Source organism: Lygodium microphyllum, chromosome 15 (genome assembly GCF_053477565.2).
Source record: "Lygodium microphyllum isolate KBCC chromosome 15, Lygodium_microphyllum_v1.1.10, whole genome shotgun sequence".
Classification (NCBI taxonomy): domain Eukaryota; kingdom Viridiplantae; phylum Streptophyta; class Polypodiopsida; order Schizaeales; family Lygodiaceae; genus Lygodium; species Lygodium microphyllum.
Genome location: NC_141149.1, coordinates 41118455 through 41141161, shown reverse-complemented (window position 1 = coordinate 41141161; position 22707 = coordinate 41118455).

Sequence of the window (22707 nt, the reverse complement as noted above, 5' to 3'; positions counted from 1 at the left end):
TTGAAGTTGCAGAGCTTGTTACACCAGGAGGTAGCTAAACGTCGGATGAAGCAGTTGCATGACCTTAGAGCGAAGAAGTACACCTTTAAAAAAGGGCAATTAGTCCTCTATTATGATACGCGTAGGGAGTTGTTTCCAGGGAAGCTGGAACCTAAATGGGATGGCCCCTACAAGATTGTTAGGTTAGGGAAAAATAAGTCTACGGCTCTATTAGCTGATCTACAGGAAGTAGAGTTTAAAAATAAGTTTAATCTTAATAAGATTAAACCTTATTATTTCTAAGTATGCTAATATAGAGAAATGCATTGCAGGTCCATCCTGGGGATGATTTGAGACCTGTAAAAGAGCTTACAAGCTGGTGGATGGGGCGGTTAATTCCTTATTTGGAGCATCCATATCTGGAGCATAGATATCATCAGGGGAAACTTATCTGGTGGAGCAAAGGATACAAAGTGATTGAGCAAGAGGATGGAACCTTTGTGTGGGAGATCAAAGTCTTTTGCCATCACTGCTTACGACTGTTGACAAGTATCCCTATTGAGTTCAATGAAGGAGGTGGGATGGAGCCGTCAGTTCATCCTCTCAACATGCTAAACTTTGATTACCATAATTACCAATAGAGGAGTTCGTGATGGCAGGCTGTGTAAACCCATTATGGACGTATACATTATATTTTGATGGAGCGTCCAGGGGCCCTAATAAAAAAGGGAGTGAGAGAGTAGTAATTTGAGATACCAAACGTAGAGTTACGACGATGAAGTTAGCTGCTTATCTCGGGGTAGGATTCACTAACAATATGGCAGAGTATAAAGCCTTGATTATGGGACTGCATATTGCCAAACAAGGTGGTATTCGTCAGTTATTAGTAAAAGGGGATTCCCAGTTGATCCTGAATCAGCTAGATGGGACATACACATTGCGGAATCCCATTCTTTGTATGTATCATCGAACTGCGATGACCCTACTTGAAGAGTTTGAGAGAGTGTCTTTTCAGTTGATTCCACGTTACTGGAATCAGTTTGCGGATTCATTGGCAAATCTTGCTTATGAAGAAGACCTTTTCTTTAATTGTGGTCCTAGTTTGGATAGTGTTATCAATGATGAAACTAGACCCGGTCGCTTGTGGGGAATGTTATTAGAGCATGCAATATATGGCAGATGATGGTTGATATGGGTGATGCAAAAAGTAGTCGAGACCAATCTACTGTTATTATCTGGGACCCATAGGCTGATTAGACAACATATTATGCGTACGGCTCTTGCTATATATGCAGGAGGGATGGGTCATAACCTTATGCATTTAGTTTAGGGCTAGGAGCCTCGTGTTTTCCTCCTTGGAGAGGAGCTTATTATTGTATATCTGTATAATTTCAGGGAGAGATGTGTAGGTGCTACTATGTTTTATTTCATTAGGCCAAGAGGACCGATTAAGTTTTGTAGTGAAGTGCTTTATTTCATTAGGCCAAGAGGGCCGATTAAGTTTTGTAGTGAAGTGCTTTATTTCATTAGGCCAAGAGGGCCAGTTTTCTATTTAGTGCAGGTGCGGTTAATGGTTTCTTGGTTTAGTTTTGTGCTAGACAGGTTCAAAGAAGAGCTTGGAAGGAGCCTTTTGTTGCGCGGAAGCTTCTCGTGGCCCTATCCAGGTGCTATCTCTCCTTTATGAGTACTGAGGTTGTTGTGCTATATGTGGTTGTATACTTGTTAAGGGGTTTTTCCGTTTCTTGTTGGGGACTCGTGTCCAAGGCATGAAGTCCCAAGTTTAGGTTAAGTATGGTTGAGGGAGATCTAAGTAGTCGTTGCCTCCTGTAAAGACATTGCCCGACATCAAAAGACCTGTTTTAGAAGGGGGTCCTAGTGACCCTGTTTTGCTAGCCTGCTAGGCAGCCGTTCTAGGAGTTCTTGTTAGTTGTGAGGTAGTTAGAGAAGCCTGCTAGAAGGGAAAATGATGAGAAAAGAAACCTTGAATATCTTTTAATTTTAAAAAAAACAAAGGTGTGTAAAAAGGGGTTCTAACCCCCTATAAAAAGAGAAAATAAAAGAAAGGGAAATTTATGAGCAGTTGATTATCGCCTAGTGAGAGTGGAATTTTGATGCCGAGAAGTGCTTAAAAATAGCTAAAAATTACGAATATCAAGGGAAAATATTCAACATCGAAGGCGGCGGCTCGACCTAGGACGATTTTAAGCATCAAAGTGCTTTAAAGGCACTCGAGCAACACTTGTTGATTTTTGATAATTTTTCAGACTACCATGCGGGTTGTCAAGAGTTACCGACCATTGTGGGATGCCGAGCCGGACACCCAGGATTTTTTAGAGCTCAATTCGGAGTCCGGACGGGGAAATGGCTAAGAAACCGGGCAAGATTTGAAAAGGTGGATCAAACTTTGGTCAAGTGGTCATGACCTTTGGGGAGTTGGGACATTTGATGCCAATTAACATTTTAGGATGAAAAAAAATCGTGGAGAGATGCAGGAGCACGACGTCTGCAAGCGGCCGAAAATTGCGCCATGTTGATGGATGAGGGTGATCCCTGCCTGCAAACAACCTACCCATTTGATCATGGGGCTTGCCTACATTCTCCCCGCTAATCATATCGCCGCCTCTAGCCTGTCAAATGGTGGCCTCAATGGAAATCTCTGATTTCAGTCTTTCTCTCTCCTCCCTCTCTCTCTTCTAGAGGCAGATTCATGTGGGAAGAAGAAGGATCGACGGATGCTTGTCCAACCGAGATGGGATTGCTCCGTGATGCAAGAGGAGGATAGATTGCTGATTCCAGACTATCATGGACATTCATGGTTGCTAGAAATCAGTCCCTAACCATGGCAAATAAAAACCCGCAACCCGCAAAGAACGGTAATTTTATTTTTACAAAGGGAATTGATGTTTTATGCTATTTGCTTCATGAATATTTGTTCCCATGGGCTAATTATGCATTATGTTATTGGTTGCTATGAGTTTGATCAATTTATGCTCAGAAAATTAGAAAATCATAAGTGTTAAGACTGAAATTAATGGTATAAAACCCGTAAAACATGTGTTTAAGAGGTAGAATGGGGTTTTTCTTTGCAAAATAAAGGGGAAACATCAGATATAACATCAATAAAACCTGAACTTTTGCTGTCAACGAATCTAAGGGCCACAGCCCATAGTCAATTTCAATTTCTAGTCATTTTTTATTGAAAATAATAGAAGAAAAATACTAAAAAATGGTGGAAAATGAGTTTTAAATGGGAGAAAATTAGAAAATGATAAAAATAAAATTCTAGAAAATCACATAAGTGTTTGTGCAATGTATAATGAAGGTAGAGCACGAGATTAGCCTCAGTTTACCCTCATTTCTATGTTTTTGTCCGTATTTATTGCTTTCTCTACAAAGAAATACACATAAAATGACTCTTACACCTACTATCGATTGCAAAACATTAAACGGTAGGGTGAGAGGGGATTTTGAGTGTTAAAGTACAATTTCAAATCTGATTTATATGTTGCATCATGGTTATAGGACGTCAGTTTAAAATAAAGGAAAAGACAGCATGAGTGTAAGACTTGGTGTCTCTCCTCGTTTCAATACATAAAAGTTAGTATGGAAATCATGAAAATATTGGTTTCGCACGATGCACAATGCCGATTTTCTATTGTTTGTGCACTAAGCCATTCACATTATGCACTATGCATGGTTCATGGTATCGAAGGAAAATCTCTTGGACTGCATAGCAATTGTTTTCTTAGGACTTTCATCCACAATTGAGAGTGTGAGGTTATCCCTTGTCGTAGGGTAGAGGGTCGGTTTCCTAAGGGACTGTGAAGTGAGGAAGCATGGTATATCTCCTGGAAATACGAGAAATATAAAAGAGAGGAGTTTGTGTTCGTATGTGTTATATATTTAGCAGCGCATCAAAGGGCCAATCCCTGTGATGTAGGAGAGCTTCAGTGGGGCTCCGACTATTAGTCGGTGGAGTGCCTCCTATGTGTGTGTGATCGTGGCATTGCCAATGTATAAGGGTTCTCCCTCTGAGGAGTTTTAGGGAAATGTTGGACTATAAACTATAAACACATGAATTAAGCTTTAGGGCAGTGTGTCCCTTAGCATTAGGTTGACGCTCCTGGTCCGCGAGGCCATGAGGGTGTTTGTGTGTCATGAGCATGAGGTCCCGGCTAGTGCTATAGCCAGTGCCGGCCCATTTTAGGTCCCATTAGTGGTGCGTCTGCCGGGAGCCACTTATAAGTGGTGTTTTTCGAATCTAGGGTTTCTAGGGACCAAAAGGAAGTTGGTTTATGTCCTCTAATAAGGACCGTCAAGCCAAAATCCAGAAAGCAGAATGTGCTGAGAGGACTAGACGGCGGTTAGAGATCATTAGCCGTTATTCTCGTCAAAGAAGTAGTCCAGTACGTATACGAAGCAATGGTCTTAGTCACTTAACTGCTCCACCTATTCCATTAGGTGCAAGAGGAAGTGTAAGATCTTCCTCTCCTCCACCAAGTTTACCCACTTCAAGTGGGGGTGTGAATCCATCACTTCAAGCTCCTACTGCTAATCCGATTGTCACCATGGCACAGCCTATTGCGATTCCTGAAGGGACGCCGGATTTACTAGCCTTAGGAGTTCCCTTACCCATTTTTAATGGGTCAGCGGAAGAGGATGCAAAATTTCACATTTGTGATTTTCAAAGATTGATGTTCAATTATCGCATCCAAGATGAGGGACATCTCATGATGTTCTTCAATATGACGTTAAAAGGAAGGGCTGCGATATGGTATCATAGCATAGAGTCTGGAACCATAACCACCATCGATCAATTCTATGCAGCTTTCCGAGCGGAATATGCCCTTGAAAGAGGTGGCCAATATTGGTTGCAGGTCTTGAATGTAACACGTCAAGATCCTCATGAGAATGTAAAAGCATATGCCAAGAAGTTGAAGGAAGTATTCCATAAGTTGCAAACTTACATTCCCATTCCACCAGCTGCCCAAGTGCAATACTTTTTGCATGGGTTGGACTTTAATATCCAAGTACAATTGAGTAGTGTGGCCTTAGCAGATATAGATACCGCTATTACGCGGGCAGAGGGAGTAGAAGCACGATTACAAACGGCCTACTCCTCTTGAATGAATGTTAATCGGGGTTTAGTACCTAGCGGCAATCCATCATTGACGATTGGAAGTCAAGGGATGCCTATGACTAACCCTAATGGGAGAGGGAGTATGGTTTCGAATGTACCTTTATTACCGGCTCCTCCCAGTGTGACTATGTCTATGGCAAGTCAGTTGGCTCCATCAAATGTTGGAGGCCAAGTTTCAAATTCTAACGTTATTCCTGTGGGTCAACCGCCAATGCCAAATCAGATGGTTAGGCCAACGGAATGCTGAGTTGATGATCGAGGCTACGAGTCAAGTGCATCTAATGTCCTTGGCAAAGTTAAGGACATGATGAAGCATTATACCGATATGATTTTCGAACAATATCAAGAAATAGCCGTTGACGTTAATTTCTTGAAGAAGCAACAAAATTTGATAGGGAGTCGACGCCCTGAAGAGGGTGGACCCTCTAGATTCAATTGTAAATGGTGTGGTGGACAGCACTTCCCCAGAAACTATCCAAATGTGAAATGTGACATTTGTGGAAAGTCAGGCCATTTATCTGCTACCTGTTGGAGTAAGATTAGTTCTCTCCAACAAGGGAGTAAACAACTGGGCCCTGTGAATCATAGAGCGCAAGGAAATAACTTGCAGCAGAATGATGCACCTAGTCAAATATTGTAGAGGGGAAAAACAACTATAGAAGAGTTGCCACAAGGCAATGGAGTCAGCCTTATTGAGGCTATACGAGTCAATGATACTGAAACCTCTAACTTAAGAGCTGTGACAAGAGGTCAAAAGGCTAAATAGGTTGACAAAAATAATACAAAATTGGTTGAGGCAAACCCTAAACAAGGGGATAAGGGGACGCAAGTCTAGAATTCTAGCATTGAAGGGGGACCGCTAAGGCCGGTTGACAAGAGAGTTGACCCTAAGAAGGATGAGGCAATGCCAAGAAAGAAGGCAAGAGCCAAGAAAGAAGCACCCAAACCAGTCCAAAGACTAAAAGAGAGGATGGTTTCGTGAGAAAAGAGAGCTTTGGCCACTTATCATGACTTTGATTTAGCGAGTTCTCTTTGCAAAGTTAAACTAGATGTGAATCTCTTGCAATTGATCAAATTATCTCCAGGAGTACGCAAGGAATTTAAGAAGATCTTGTGTATCGGGTATATTGTGGAACCTCTCGGCATAGCACGAGTAGGGGAAGACTGGTTTGACAATGCTGAAAAGAACTACCCTAGGGTTCCAGCTTATGTGGATGGAATATTAGTGGAACATGCCATTGTAGACACTGGATCCTCTGTCAATATCATGAGTTCAAAATTGATGGAGAGGTTGGGTTTGGGCATCCAAAAGGATAGCTCCACCCTTCTGAGAATGGCTGATGATAGTCTAAGACAACCAGAAGGTTGCGTTACTAAGGTCCATATTACAGTTACGAGTGTAGAATGTTTCTTGGACTTTAGGGTGATAAGATTTGTAGGACGTCCTAGCTATCGGGTTTTGCTAGGAAGGCCTTGGATCTTACGAACAGATTGTCAAGTCCATATACCCGCTGGTTGTGTGGTTCTAGGTAGAGGTGCTAATCGAGTGATAGTCGATGCTTATCCTGAGTCTCCTCAAAGTGAGAGAGCTTCTTTATCTTCTACTGAATTATCTTCTATTGAATTAGAAACAATAGACGATCCATCTGGTAGTGAGACGTCATCTAGTGATGAATCTAAGGAGGGGTCCACTACAGAGGATATCTATCAAATAACTCTAAATGAGCCGATAGAGCCACAAGATAGGATAAGAGATGCGGATGTGATTGGGTTAGACCTTGGTACGTCGAATGATTCGCAGCCAATTAAATTAGGTTCTATGCTCAGTTCAGCAGAAAGGGAGGACTATGTGTCCTTGATTCAAGAATTCCACAATATCTTTGCTTGGAGTTATGATGAGCTGAGAGGAATTCCTCCCAGCCTGGCTGTTCATATTATTCCTGTAAAAGAATGCAATCATCCTGTGCATCAGAAAGTAAGGCATATGCCTTTTGAATTGAGGGACGGTCTGTTTGAGGAGTTACAGAAGCTAACGAAAGCTGGTTTGATCTTCCCTTTTCAGCACACAGAATGGTGTTAACCAATTGTTATCAGGAAGAAGAAAAACAACTAGATCCGACTATGTGTGGATTTTAGAGAGCTGAATAAGTAGACGATTAAAGATTACTATCCGTTGCCATTTATTGATCATATTTTGGCTCAATTAGTGGGTAGGGAGATATATTCATTCATGGATTGCTTTGCAGGATACAACCAGATGGCAATTGCAGAGGAAGTCAAGTTGAAAACAACTTTTATTAATGTCTTTGGTACTTTTGCGTACCATGTGATGGCCTTTGGTTTATGCAATACACCTGGATCATGGCAACGAAGAGCAGACAAGACCTTCGGTGACATCTCCCTAGATGAGTTGAAAGTATTTATTGATGACCTGGGGGCAGCCCCTGTAAGGGAAAGGATGTTGGTTATCTTAAGAAAGTGCTTTGAGCGTTGCAGACAATTTTGTATCGCTCTTAACCCACGGAAGTGTATCTTTGGAGTACCTTATGGGCTATTGCTAGTCCATGTGGTGAGTTCACTAGGGATCGCAACTGACCCTGAAAAGATCAAGGTCATAGTTACTATGAGTCCACCACGCACTCCGAAAGAGGTTCATAGCTTTCTGTCGTCGATAGGGTACTATCGGAGGTTTATAAATTCCTTGGCAGAAAGGACGTTGCCATTAACAAATTTATTATCCTTTAGCTGTTCATTTGAATGGAGCGACCCTTGTAAGGTAGCTTTTGAGGATGTGAAACAGGAGCTAGTAAAAGCACCCGTTTTAAAAGCACCTAAAAGGGGTGAGGTGTTCTACATATTTTCAGCAGCCACCATGCATAGTATCAGCTCTGTTTAACCCAAATTTGGGAGGAAAAGTGGTATCACCCGATAGCTTTTGCTAGTCGAAAATTGGGCATTTCAGAGATCAATTATACCTACATGGAGAAGTTGTGTCTTGCGATGGTCTTTGGGACTAAGAAGTTCATGCACCATTACATCCTTTATGAAAAGGTAGTGTTCTATACAAAGGCGGAAGGGCTTAGATTGCTTATGAATAAGCTACAGCCACCTGATCGTTTGGCAAAGTGATTAATCACTTTGCAGGGGTTCAATTATGAGATTAAGAGTAAGCCACCGAGGCTGCAGGGTATTGTGGAATGCCTTGTGGATTTTGGGGAGCCAAAAGAGACTTTGGTTGAAGGAAGTGATATTGAGGAAATGTTTAAAATTGATACAACTTCTATCCCATCTTGAAATGCTGCTATTACACACTATCTATCAACAGGACAGACAGGAGCTAGTTTGTCAAAGTCTGAAAAGAGGAAAATCAAATAACAGGCATTGAAGTTTTCCTTGATCGCAGGGACCCTATATCGGCAAGGTGTTGATGATATCTATCGCCGATGTGTGATGCTTGACAAGGTTCCTTTTATCTTGGAGGAGTGTCATGACTCTGCATGTGGAGGGCACTTTGCGGGATGGTTGACGGCACAGAAAGCTTTACGAGATGGATATTGGTGGTCGTCTATCTTTCAAGATTCTTTTGAGTATGTTAAGAAATGTGATACATGTCAAAGACATGACAATAGAGAGAATAGAAAATGCCCACTTACACCTATCATGGCTATTCTTCCATTTGAGAAGTGAGGCATTGACTTTGTGGGTCCTATTACCCTGTTGTCTACTACCCAAAAGAGGTACATTATAGTAGCCACCACTGATTATTTTACAAGATGGTCAGAAGCACGGGCGACGAGATAGGACAATGCAAAAGAAACTGCAAGTTTCCTTTTAGAGCAGATTATCTACCGTTTTGGTCCCCTGAAAGAATTAGTGTCAGACCAAGGAACACATTTTCTGAATAAAGTGATCAAAAGCCTGACAGAAGCTTGGCAAATCAAGCACAATAAAACGACTCCTTATAATCCGCAAGCAAACGGGCAAGTGGAAAGTAATAATAAGCAACTTGTGGGGTTCTTGTCTAAGATAGTCTCTGAGAAGAAACGAGACTGGGACAGAAAGCTGTATGTGGCAGTATGGGCGTATAATACCACATTCAAGCGAGCTACCGGCCATACTCCATTTAAATTGGTTTATGGGGAAGAGTGTGTGTTATCCCTTGAAATCGAGTTGCCAACCATACGGTTTGCAATTAACCATTCTTTGGGGGATGAGGATTCCCTTTTTGAACGTTTCACGACTATAGCCCACCTGGATGAGCTGAAGTTGCAGAGCTTACTACACCAGGAGGTAGCTAAACGTCAAATGAAGCAGTTGCATAACCTTAGAGCAAATAAATATACCTTTAAAAAATACCAATTAGTTCTGTATTACGATGCACGTAGGGAGTTGTTTCCAAGGAAGCTGGAACCTAAATGGGATGGCCCCTACAAGATTGTTAGTTTAGGGAAAAATAGGTCTACGGCCCTATTAGCTTATCTACAAGGAGTAGAGTTTAAGAATAAGGTTAATCTTAATAAGATTAAACCTTATTATTTCCAAGTATGCTAATATAGAGAAATGCATTACAAGTCCATGCTGGGGATGATTTGAGACCTGCGAAAGAGCTTAAAGTCGGTTGATGGGTCGGTTAATCCCTTATTTGGAGCACCCATATCTAGAGTAGAGATACCATCAAGGGAAACTTATCTGGTGGAGCAAAGGATACAAGGTGATTGAGCAAGAAGACGGAACCTTTGTGTGGGAGATCAAAGTCTTCTGCCATCACTGCTTACAACTATTGACGAGTATCCCTGTTGAGTTCAATGAAAAAGATGGGATGGAGCCATCAGTTCATCCTCTCAACATGCTAAACTTTGATTACCATAATTACGAATAGAGGAGTTCGTGATGGCCGGCTGTGTAAACCCATTGTGGATGTACACATTATATTTTCACGGAGCGTCCAGGGGCCCTAATAAAAAAGGGAGTGTGGGAGTAGTAATCCGAGATCCCCGACGTAGAGTTACGATGACGTTAGCTGCTTATCTCGGGGTAGGATTCACTAACAATATGGCGGAGTATAAAGCCTTGATTATGGGACTACATATTGCCAAACAAGGTGGTATTTGTCGGTTGTTAGTAAAAGGGGATTCCTAGTTGATCCTGAATGAGCTAGATGGGACATACACAGTGCAGAATCCCATTCTCTGTATGTATCATCAAACTGCGATGACCCTGCTGGAGGAGTTTGAGAGAGTGTCTTTTGATTCCACGTTACTGGAATCAATTTGCAGATTCACTGGAAAATCTTACTTATGAGGAAGACCTCTTCTTTAATTGTGGTCCTAGTTTGGATATTGTGATCAATGATGAAACAGGACCCGGTCACTTGTGGGGAATGTTATCAGAGCATGCGATATATGGTAGACGATGGTTGATATGGGTGATGCAAAGAGTAGCCGAGACCAATCTATCGTTATTATCTGGGACCCATAGGTTAATTAGACAACATGTTATGCGTACGTCTCTTGCTATCTATGCAGGAGGGTTGGGTCATAACCTTATGCATTTAGTTTAGGGCTACGAGCCTGTTTTTCCTCCTTGGGAGGGAGCCTATTATTGTATACCTGTGCTATTCCAGGGAAGGATGTGTAGGTGCTACTATGTTTTATTTCTTTAGGCCAAGAGAGCTGATCCTTTTTTGTGGTGAAGTGCTTTATTTCATTAGGCCAAGAGGGCCAGTTGTCTGTTTAGTACAGGTGCAGTTAATGGTTTCTTCCTTTAGTTCTGTGCTAGATAGGTTCAGAAGAAGAGCTTGGAAGGAGCCTTTTGTTGCGCGGAAGCTTCTCGTGGCCCTATCCAGGTGATATCTCTCCTTTATGAGTACTGCAGTTTTTATGCTATTTGTGTTTGTGTACTTGTTAAAGGGGTTTTTCGATTTTTGTTGGGGATTGGCATCCAAGACATGAAGTCCCAGGTTTAGGTTCAGTATGTTTGAGGGAGGTTTGAGTAGTCGTTGCCTCCTGTAAAGACATTTTCAAGCATCAAAAGACCTGTTTTAGAAGGGAGTTCTAGTGACCCTGTTTTGCTAGCCTGCTAGGCTGCCGTTCTAGGAGTTCTTGTTAGTTGTGAGGCAGCTAGAGCAGCCTGCTGAAGAAGAAAATAATGATGATGTAAATAAAACCCTGAATATTTGAAAAGTCTATAAATAATTACAAAGGTGTGTAAAAAGGGGTTCCAACCCCTATCAAAGAAAAGAAAAGAAAGGAAAATTTTTGAGTAGTTGATCATCGCCTTGCGAAGGCCTGGTAGGTTCCTAGGGACAAGTCAGACCCGGGGCCGATGCCTTGTCTTTCTAGGGGTGGATTCTTGCTAGAAAAGAAGAAATTAAGGAAGGTTGGAGCGAAAATAAAAGTGAGCATAAAAAAAGGATTAAGTGTCGCCTTGCGAGGGCTTGGCAGGTTCTTGGGTACCGAGACAGGACCTGAGGCCAATGCCCTTTTCTCCTTGGGTCACTACGCTCAGCTCCCTCCTTTTTACACACCCGAGTATGTCAATAAAATAAAAACCCTAAAAGAAGAAATGTGATGAAAGAAAAGACTTCTTGATCAGGCTATAGGAGTCCTCGCTTAGTAGGAGCTCCTAGTTGTGTTGTCCTTAGTTAGGTCGGTAGTTCAGACCACCACTTAGGGCAACCTCTTTGATAGTTCTTTTTAGTTTGGCCGTATTGGAGCAGTTGGTCAGTGACTACCTTCGGATCTTTTATTAGATTATGCTAGGCCTACTCCTTGTGGATGCCATGCCTTGGTTTTGTCAGGGGGTACAGTGAGCGTTGTGCTGTGTCCAGTATGTCTTTATTTTGTATCACCTTGATGCTTCTTTTGGTTTTGTGTAGATCTACTGTGGGATTCGACAGGTTGAGTTGCCCTATCCTGTGGTCGCCAATGAGAGTGGAATTTTGATGCCGAGAAGTGCTTAAAAATTGCCAAAAATTATGAATATCAAGGGAAAAATATTCAACGTTGAAGGCAGCGGCTCGACCTAGGACGATTTTAAGCGTCAAAGTGCTTTAAAGGCACCCAAGCAACACTTGTTGATTTTTGATAATTTTTCAGACTACCATGCGGGTTGTCAAGAGTTACCGGCCAATGTGGGATGCCGAGTCGGACGCCCAGGATTTTTCAGAGCTCAATTCGGAGTCCGGACGGGGAAATGGCTAAGAAACCGGGCAAGATTTGAAAAGGTGGACCAAACTTTGGTCAAGTGGTCATGACCTTTGGGGAGTTGGGACATTTGATGCCAATTAACATTTTAGGATGAAAAAAAATCATGGAGAGATGCAGGAGCACGACATCTGCAAGCGGCCGAAAATTGCGCCATGTTGATGGATGAGGGTGATCCCTACCTGCAAACAACCTACCCATTTGATCATGGGGCTTGCCTACATTCTCCCCGCTAATCATATCGCCGCCTCTAGCCCGTCAAATGGTGGCCTCAATGGAAATCTCTGATTTCAGTCTTTCTCTCTCCTCCCTCTCTCTCTTCTAGAGGCAGATTCATGTGGGAAGAAGAAGGATCGATAGATCCAACCGAGATGGGATTGCTCCGTGATGCAAGAGGAGGGTAGATTGCTAATTTCGGACTGTCATGGACATTAATGGCTCCTTGAAATCAGTCCGAACCATGGCAAATAGAAACCCGCAACCCACAAAGAACGGTAATTTTATTTTTACAAAGGGAATTGATGTTTTATGCTATTTACTTCATGAATATTTGTTCCCATGGCCTGATTATGCATTATGTTGTTGGTTGCTATGAGTTTGATCAGTTTATGCTCAGAAAATTAGAAAATCGTAAGTGTTAAGACTAAAATTAATGGTATTAAACCCGTAAAACACGCGTTTAAGAGGTAGAATGGGTTTTTTTTTTGCAAAATAAAGGGGAAACATCAGATATAACATCAATAAAACCTGAACTTTTGCTGTCAAAGAACCTAAGGGCCACAGCCCAAAGTCAATTTCAATTTCTAGTCATTTTTTATTGAAAATAATAGAAGAAAAATACTAAAAAATGGTGGAAAATGGGAGAAAATTAGGAAACGATAAAAAGAAAATTCTAGAAAATCATATAAGTGTTTGTGCAATGTATAATGAAGGTAGTGTCAAGAATCGCGTGGTGGAGGGGATTGCTCAAGATGCTGTGCCGAACACACACAGAATGCACAAGGAGAAGCTCACTCAAGAGACAAGAAGAGAGATGGAGGCCAAAACGTTTTCTTGCTGATTTCTTCTTCTTCTTCCACACACTTTACAATGTACACAAAGTATAGATAAGATACAACATAAAAGGAAAGTGGCCTACTAAGTCAAACAATGCATAACCGACTACACTAGTCGAATGGCGCTATAACTATGCCAGCTGTCAATAGGTGTAACAACCTGAATATAATAAGTAATGAGTCAGTGGCCATGTGAGAGTCATAATGACCACCGACGTGCTAAGTGTAGACGTGTGGATCCATCTAACCAGGCGGTCCATCATCCATGTCCACATGTGTTGAGCTTGCCATCTCAACACTCCCCCTCAAGCTCAACTGCATCTCTGCAACTCCAAGTAAGCTTCGAAACTTTTGAAGCTTCTCTGTACCCAATGCCTTCGTGAAGATATCAGCTATCTGATCCTGTGTGCTGACATACACCAAGTCAATCTCACCTGCTAGTACCTTCTCTCTCACAAAGTGGTAGTGTACCTCAATATGTTTTGTCCTGGCATGGAACACAGGGTTCCTAGCGAACTGTATACTGCTCATGTTGTCACAATAAATGACAACTGGACCTTCCACCTGCACATCCAAATCAGCCAGTAACTTTTGCAGCCATACTACCTCACATGCTGCAACAGCAGCACCTCTATACTCAGCCTCTGTACTCGACAAAGCAACTGTAGATTGCTTTTTGCTGCTCCATGCAACTGCTGCACTACCAAGAGAGAACATGTATCCGCTGGTAGATCTTCTATCAGACATACTACCAGCCCAATCTGCATCTGTGTATCCAAACACCTGTACATCTGTACCTGCCTCATAGAAAAGCCCATAATGTAATGTGGACTTCACATATCTCAATATGCGTCTCACTGCATCCAAATGTGGCTTTCTAGGTACTTGCATAAACTGACTCACAAGACCAACAGCATAGCTCAAGTCTGGCCTTGTAATGGTCATGTAGATCAAACTCCCCACTATCCTCCTGAACATAGTAGGGTCTTCTATCTCATCCCCAACATCAGCACTCAGCTTTACATTCTGCTCCAACGGGACTGAAAGTGGTTTGCATGCAGTCATACTATACTTGGACAACATATCCAAGCCATACTGTCTTTGGGACAGCCATATACCATCATCACATCTGATCACCTCAATGCCAAGGAAGTACCTTAGCTCACCTAAATCCTTCATCTCAAACTTCATCTTCAAACAGCCCTTGACTTCAGCAATCCCACTATCACTATCACCTGTAATAATCAAGTCATCCACATAGATGACTATGATGACCAAACCTGTATCTCCCTTTCTCACATAAAGTGAGTGATCAGCATCAGAAACATAAAAGCCAATATTGACAAGATACTCTCTGATCTTGTCAGACCATGCTCTAGGTGCTTGCTTGAGTCCATAGAGTGCCTTCTTCAACCTGCACACATACGTGGGATGCTCTAAATCTTCATAACCTGCTGGCTGATCCATATACACTTCTTCCTGCAAATCACCATGCAAGAAGGCATTCTTTACATCCATTTGCTGCAACCTCCAACCTTTGGTTGCTGCCAAAGCAATCACACATCTGACAGTTGCCATCCTAGCAACTGGATTGAAGGTTTCATCATAATCTATGCCATATGTCTGGGCATAGCCTTTTGCAACCAGCCTAGCTTTGTACCTGCTAATAGAACCATCTGCATTGTGCTTAATCTTATAAACCCACTTACATCCAATAGCTTTCTTTCCCTTTGGCAATGATACTAGATCCCAAGTGTTATTGGCCTCTAGTGCAGCCATCTCCTCATCCATTGTTGCATCCCAATGAGCATGACCAACAGCCTCCTCAAAACATGTGGGCTCAACATCCTCAACTAGTTTCACCATATAAGCATAATGGTGAGCTGCATAACCCTCAAAACCAAATCTTTTAACAGGGTATCTCACCTTGCTAGACCTGCATACCACTGGATCACTCAATGGAGTCTTTGCATTAACACGTGCTCTCTGCACACCTGGAGTCCTCACTGAAGGAATGCCAAGCTCATCATCCAAGCTCTCTGAGCCACTGGAGTCTCCATCAAGAACTGCATCAATGCCTTCTGACACCTTATTCTTTCCTTTGTCTTTACCTGTAGTGCTACTAGATGCACCCGAAGATGTAGAGGTACTTCTTAGTCTCCCAGAACAAGGACTACCAGATGATGTCTCTGGTCCACTAAGAGTCTGTGATTCTTGCTTTTCAGCCTGCACATGAGTATCATGATCATCATCAACATCCAATGCATCACCACTAGATGCATACCAACTGCTCATTTCATCAAAGATGACATCCCTGCTCACTCTGAACTTACATGTGACAGGGTTGTAACAACGATACCCTTTCTGCTCTAAAGAGTATCCAATAAAGATACACTTTTCAGCCTTTGGATCCAGTTTCTTCCGCAACTCATCTGGCACATGAACATACGCAATGCAGCCAAACACTTTCAAGTGTGAAACATCAGGCTTCTTACCTGTAAAACATTCTTCGGGGGTCATACCATGAACTGCAGCTGTGGGAGTTCTGTTCATAATATAAACAGCAGTATGAACAGCCTCAGACCAAAAATGCTTAGGCATATTCTTTTCAGCCATCAAGGCGCGTGCAATTTCTGCAATATGCCTGTTTTTCCTTTCTGCAACCCCATTTTGCTGTGGGGTATACCTGCATGTGAACTGTCTCTTTATCCCATGAGACCTCAAAAAATCACTGAACTCATTTGAGAGGTACTCTCCCCCTCCATCTGACCTCAGGCACTTTACTTTCAAGCCTGTTTCTCTTTCAACTGCAGCCTTGAAAGTTCTAAAGTGCTCAAAAGCTTCACTCTTTTCCTTCATAAAATATACCCACAGCTTTCTAGAGCAATCATCAATGAATGTGACAAAGTATGAACTGCCTCCAAGAGATACATTTTGTGTAGGCCCCCAAATGTCTGTATGCACAACATCAAGGATATTTTTGCTTACACCTCTGTCATGTGAAAAGGGTTGTCTTGCCTGCTTACCAAACTGACATGCTTCACATACCTTCTGAAATTCTGCAACTTTAAATGTAGGCAAACCTGTAACCAACCCTTTGGACTGCATTAATTTCAGCCTTTGTACATTTGCATGTCCAATGCGTTTGTGCCAAATTTCAATGTCTGCAACAACACCTTTTCCTTTGGCATACATAGCCGCATTCATAGTAGGAATTCCAGCATCTAGAGTGAACATACGTCCAACTCTACTTCCCTTTGCTACCAACCTTCACTTGTCATTGAAGTCTTCTACAAAGCAGCCCTTTGCATTAAATCTGACTTGCAGCCCTTGCTCTACCATTTGACCGACTGACACCAAATTCTTTGTAATAGATGGCACATGTAATACATCTGAAAGACTCTTTGTCTTACCATCATGCAAGGACAAGGGAACTTTTCCAATGTGTGAAATTGGGTGGCATGAGTCATCACCCGTCTGCACATAACCTGCATTTTGCAAATCCTGCATCTCTCCAAACCATTCTGCATGGCTGGTCATATGATTGGATGCACCTGAATCAACATACCAAACATCTTCATGTGTTCCCTTTCCTGTAACAGCATTCAGCATATGCTGCATAACGAACAAACGTTCATTTTTGTCTTCATTCTGTCGTGAAGACGATGCATAGTTTCCTTGCTGCAACTTACCACTGCAGATATCATCTCTCTTAGCATAACATTGGGCTGCAATATGGCCTGTTTTGCCACAGTAGTGGCACACAATACCAGAGTTGTTAGAACCTCTGTTCTGCCATCCACCTCTTCCTCTAAAGCTCCCCCTACCTCTAAAGTTACCACGACCTCCTGAAACCTGCATATCGCCAAATTGCTGATTCAATCTGTTTTGCTGGTTATCACTACCACGTCCTGTACCACGGCCTCTTGAAGAGAACCTGCCACGTCCCCTTCCAGAACTGGAGTAGAAAGCTTGGACCTGTTCACCACTTCTTTCAGATGTCTCACTCTGCATGTTGATCTCTTCAGTGATCATAAGAGAGACCAATTCATCGAAATCTGGAAATGGCTTTCTGACATATACGGAAGTTACAAAAGACTTCCAAGCCTTTTCATTGTTAAGTCCACCCAAGGTAGACGACACCAAATCATCATCATCGAGCATTGCATCAATCGCTGCCAATGCATCTGCAATGCTTATTACCTTCAGTGCATACTCATTGATAGACATCTTCCCTTTCTTTAATGTATTCAACTCTTGCTTGAGTTGAATCTTTCGTGCCTTTGTATTTACAGAAAACATACTTTCAAGTATGGTCCAAGCTGTATATGCATTCTCTGCATTTCTAATGTGTCCCAGCATGTTATTGTCAATTACTGCAAACAACCAATACATGACCTTCTTGTCTTTTGCATTCCATTCCTTTCGTGCCTTTGTCTCTTCTGCAGTTGGAGGATCACTCACCTCCGGCTCCTTTTCTTCACCTGAAACGAACTCGTAGAGGCCTTTTCCAATAAGAAAGTTCGTGACACGGAACTTCCATGAAGGGTAGTTGTTCTTGTCGAGCTTCTCAATGATGGGGCTTCCACTATTCTCTGCCATTATCACAATAATAATACCAAACAGCAAGCAAATCTTCTGCAACCCTCGACCTATAGTACACAGCAATTCACCAGACAGCCTTTTCCACTGTCTGCTCAACAATACATGCAATCTGCAACCAGTTTGCAGATAAACCTTGTGTTTACTCACTGGTAAACACCTTTGAACTTACAGATCTGAAATATGTAACCTGCGCACCCACGTTCGGTCAATACAGTCGAAGTCACAGTGTACCCCGAAACTGCTGTCCGCAACCTTGCGGCTCTAAAACGGGCCCTAAAACGGCCTCAAATGCCCAAAATATCTGCAGAATATACAGCGCTCTTCGCGCACACCAAATCTCACTGCAATCTGAGATTTTTGCTCTGCCCTGCTTCCGGTGTCTCCACAGGCACTATCCAAGAGAAGGAGTGGAAGAATGGGAGAGATTCTTACCCGTAGCTTGCTTGCTCGAACCTTGCTTCTTCTCCTTCACTTCAACCTTCGAAATCAGCCTCTCTCAATGGCGCGGCTCTAATACCATGTCAAGAATCGCATGGTGGAGGGGATTGCTCAAGATGCTGCGCCGAACACACACAGAATGCACAAGGAGAAGCTCACTCAAGAGACAAGAAGAGAGATGGAGGCCAAAACGTTTTCTTGCTGATTTCTTCTTCTTCTTCCACACACTTTACAATGTACACAAAGTATAGATAAGATACAACATAAAAGGAAAGTGGCCTACTAAGTCAAACAATGCATAACCGACTACACTAGTCGAATGGCGCTATAACTATGCCAGCTGTCAATAGGTGTAACAACCTGAATATAATAAGTAATGAGTCAGTGGCCATGTGAGAGTCATAATGACCACCGACGTGCTAAGTGTAGACGTGTGGACCCATCTAACCAGGCGGTCCATCATCCATGTCCACATGTGTTGAGCTTGCCATCTCAACAGGTAGAGCACGAGATTAGCTTCGGTTTACCCTCATTTCTATGTTTTTGTCCGTATTTATCGCTTTCTCTACAAAGAAATACACATAAAATTACTCTTTCACCTACCACTGATTGCAAAACATTAAATGGTAGGGTGAGAGGGGAGTTTGAGTGTCAAAGTACAATTTCAAATTTGATTTATGTGTTGCATCATGGTTATAAGACGTTGGTTTAAAATAAAGGAAAAGGCAGCATGAGCGTAAGGCTCGGTGTCTCTCCTCGTTTCAATATATAAATGTTAGTATGGAAATCATGAAAAGATTGGTTTCGCACGATGCACAATGCTGATTTTCTATTGTTTATGCACTAAACCATTCACATTATGCACTATGCATGGTTCATGGTATCGAAGGAAAATGTCCTGGACTGCATAGTAATTATTTTCTTAGGACTTTGACCCACAATTGAGAGTGTGAGGTTATCCCTTGCCATAGGGTAGAGGGTCGGTTTCCTAAGGGACTGTGAAGTGAGGAAGCATGGTATATCTCCTGGAAATACGAGAAATATAAAAGAGAGGAGTTTGTGTTCATATGTATTATATGTTTAGCAGCATATCAAAGGGCCAATCCCTGTGATGTAGGAGAGCAGTAGTGGGGCTCCGACTATTAGTCGGTGGAGTGCCTCCTTTGTGTGTGTGATCATGGCATTGCCAATGTATAAGGGTTCTCCCTCTGAGGAGTTTTAGGAAAATGTTGGACTATAAACTATAAACACATGAATTAAGCTTTAGGGCAGTGTGTCCCTTAGCATTAGGTTGACGCTCCTGGTCCGCGAGGCCGTGAGGGTGTTTGTGTGTCATGAGCATGAGGTCCGACTAGTGCTATAGCCAGTGCTCGGCCCATTTTAGGTCCCATCACCTAGTGAGGGCTTGGTAGGTTCCTGGGGACGAGTTAGACTCGGGGCCAATGCCTTGTCTTCCTAGGGGTGGCTTCTTGCTAGAAAAGAAGAAATTACGGAAGGATTGGAGCGAAAATAAAAGTGAGCATAAAAAAAGGATTAAGTGTCGCCTAGCAAGGGCTTGGTAGGTTCTTGGGTACCGAGACAGGACCTGAGGCCGATGCCCTGTTCTCCTTGGGTCACTACGTTCAGCTCCCTCCTTTTTACATGCCCAAGTATGTCAATAAAATAAAAACCCTAAAAGAAGAAATGTGCTACAAGAAAATACTTCTTGATCAGGCTATAGGAGTCCTGGCCTAGTAGGAGCTCCTAGTTGTGTTGTCCTTCATTAGGTAGGTAGTTCAGACCACCACTTAGGGCAATCTCTTTGCTAGTTCTCTTTAGTTTGGCCGTGTGGGAGCGATTAGTTGGTGAGTAGCTGCGGACCTTCTATCAGATTATGCTAGGCCTAGTCCTTGTGGATGTCATGCCTTGGTTCTGTCAGGGGGTAGGGTGAGCGTTGTGTTGTGTTTAGTCTGTATCTATTTTGTATCAGCTTGATGCTTCCTTTGGTTGTTTTGTGCAGATCTATTGTAGGATTCGACAGGCTGAGTCGCACTATCCCGTGGTCGCCAATGAGAGCAGAGTTTTGATGCTGAGAAGTGCTTAAAAATAGCTAAAAATTACGAATATCAAGGGAAAAATATTCAACGTCGAAGGCGGCAGCTTGACCTAGGACGATTTTAAGCGTCAAAGTGCTTTAAAGGCGCCCGAGCGACACTTGTTAATTTTTGATAATTTTTCAGACTGCCATGCGGGTTGTCAAGAGTTGCGGCCAATGCAGGATGTCAAGCCGGATGCCCAGGATTTTTCAGAGCTCGATTCGGAGTCTGGACGGGGAAATGGCCAACAAATGGGCAAGATTTGAAGGGGTGGACATTAGAGAGGCCAAATGAGATGTGCCTTTTTGGAGGTTGGGGCCCAAAAATTTCATGTAGCATCAAAAAGAAGAATCATGGAGAGAGAGAGGTTGAAGAAATGGCACATGCATCACGCCGCATTTTGCGCCATGAATGGATGAGATGGTGATGGTGGGCTGCAAGCAACCCACCCAATTGATCATGGGGGCCAACTACTCCTTCCCTGCTAACTCTATCATCGTGCTTCACCCATCAAATGGTGGCCTGGATGGAAATCTCTATTTCTAGTCTTTCTTTCTCCTCCCTCTCTCTCCCTTAAGGGGCTGTTCTTGTGTGGAAGAAGACAATGAAAAATGATGGATGAAAGCTTGTCCGGATGAGACCGGATTGCTTTTGGGTGGACGAAGGCATGAAGAGTGCTATTCTTGAAGATGCTGGACATTGAATGAGGGCTGACACACAATCCCATAGCAAAATCGAGATCCCGAGACACAAAGCCTAAGCGGTAATTCAATTTTTATGAAGAAAAAATGAGTTATTATGCTATTTAGGTGATGAAATATTGTTCCCATGGGCTGATGATGCATTATGTTATTGTTTACTATGAGTTTGATCAATTTATGCTCAGAAAATCAGAAAATCATAAGTGTTATGACTGAAATTAATGGTATAAAACCCGTAAAACATGCGTTTAAGAGGCAAAATGGATTTTTTTTGCAAAATAAAGGGGAAACATGAGATATAACATCAATAAAACCTAACATTTTGCTGTCAAAGAACCTAAGGTCCATAGCCCATAATCAATCTTAATTTTTAGTCATTTTTTATTGAAGATAATAGAGAAAAATACCAAAAAATGGTGGAAAATGGGTTTTAAATGGGAGAAAATTAGAAAACGATAAAAGGAAAATTCCAAAAAATCACATAAGTGTTTGTGCAATGTATAATGAAGGTAGAGCACGAGGTTAGCCTCAGTTTACCCTCGTTTCTATGTTTTCGTTCGTGTTTATTGCTTTCTCTACAAAGAAATATACATAAAACGACTCTTACACCTATCAATGATTGCAAAACATTAAACGGTAGGGTGAGAGGGGAGTTTGAGCGTCAAAGTACAATCTTAAATCTGATTTATGTGTTGCATCATGGCTATATGATGTTGTTTTAAAATAAAGGAAAAGGCAGCATGAGCATAAGGCTCAGTGTCTCTCCTCGTTTCAATACATAAACGTTAGCATGGAAATCATGAAAAGATTGGTTATGCACAATGCATAATGCTGATTTTCTATTGTTTGTGCACTAAACCATTCACATTATGCACTATGCATGGTTCATGGTATCGAAGAAAAATCTCCTGGACTACATAGCAATTGTTTTCTTAGGACTTTGACCCATGATTGAGAGTGTGAGGTTATCGTCGTAGGGTAGAGGGTCGGTTTCCTAAGGGACTATGAAGTGAGGAAGCATGGTATATTTCCTGGAAATACGAGAAATATAAAAGAGAGGAGTTTGTGCTTGCTTGTGTTATATGTTTAGCAGCGTATCAAAGGGCCAATCCCTGCGATGTAGGAGAGCTGTAGTGGGGCTCCGACTATTAGTCGGTGGAGTGCCTCCTATATGTGTGTGACGAGGCGTTATGCCTAAGTACTTTGGGATCTCCCTCTGAGGAGTTTTAGGGAAACGCTGGACTATGAACTATAAATGCATGAATTAAGCTTTAGGACGGTTTGTCCTTTAGTATTAGGTTGACGCTCCCGGTCCGCGATGCCGTGAGGGTGTTTGTGTGTCATGAGTATGAGGTCCATTTCAGGTCCCTTCAACCTATTTATAACAATAAGAATAGATTCATATTTGTTTTATTTGGAAATATTAGTTATGAAATCCATGGACAAAGAAGATCATGGTCGCGTTGGAATGGGCAAGGGTTGCAAGAGGCCATGTAGTTTGTGATGAGG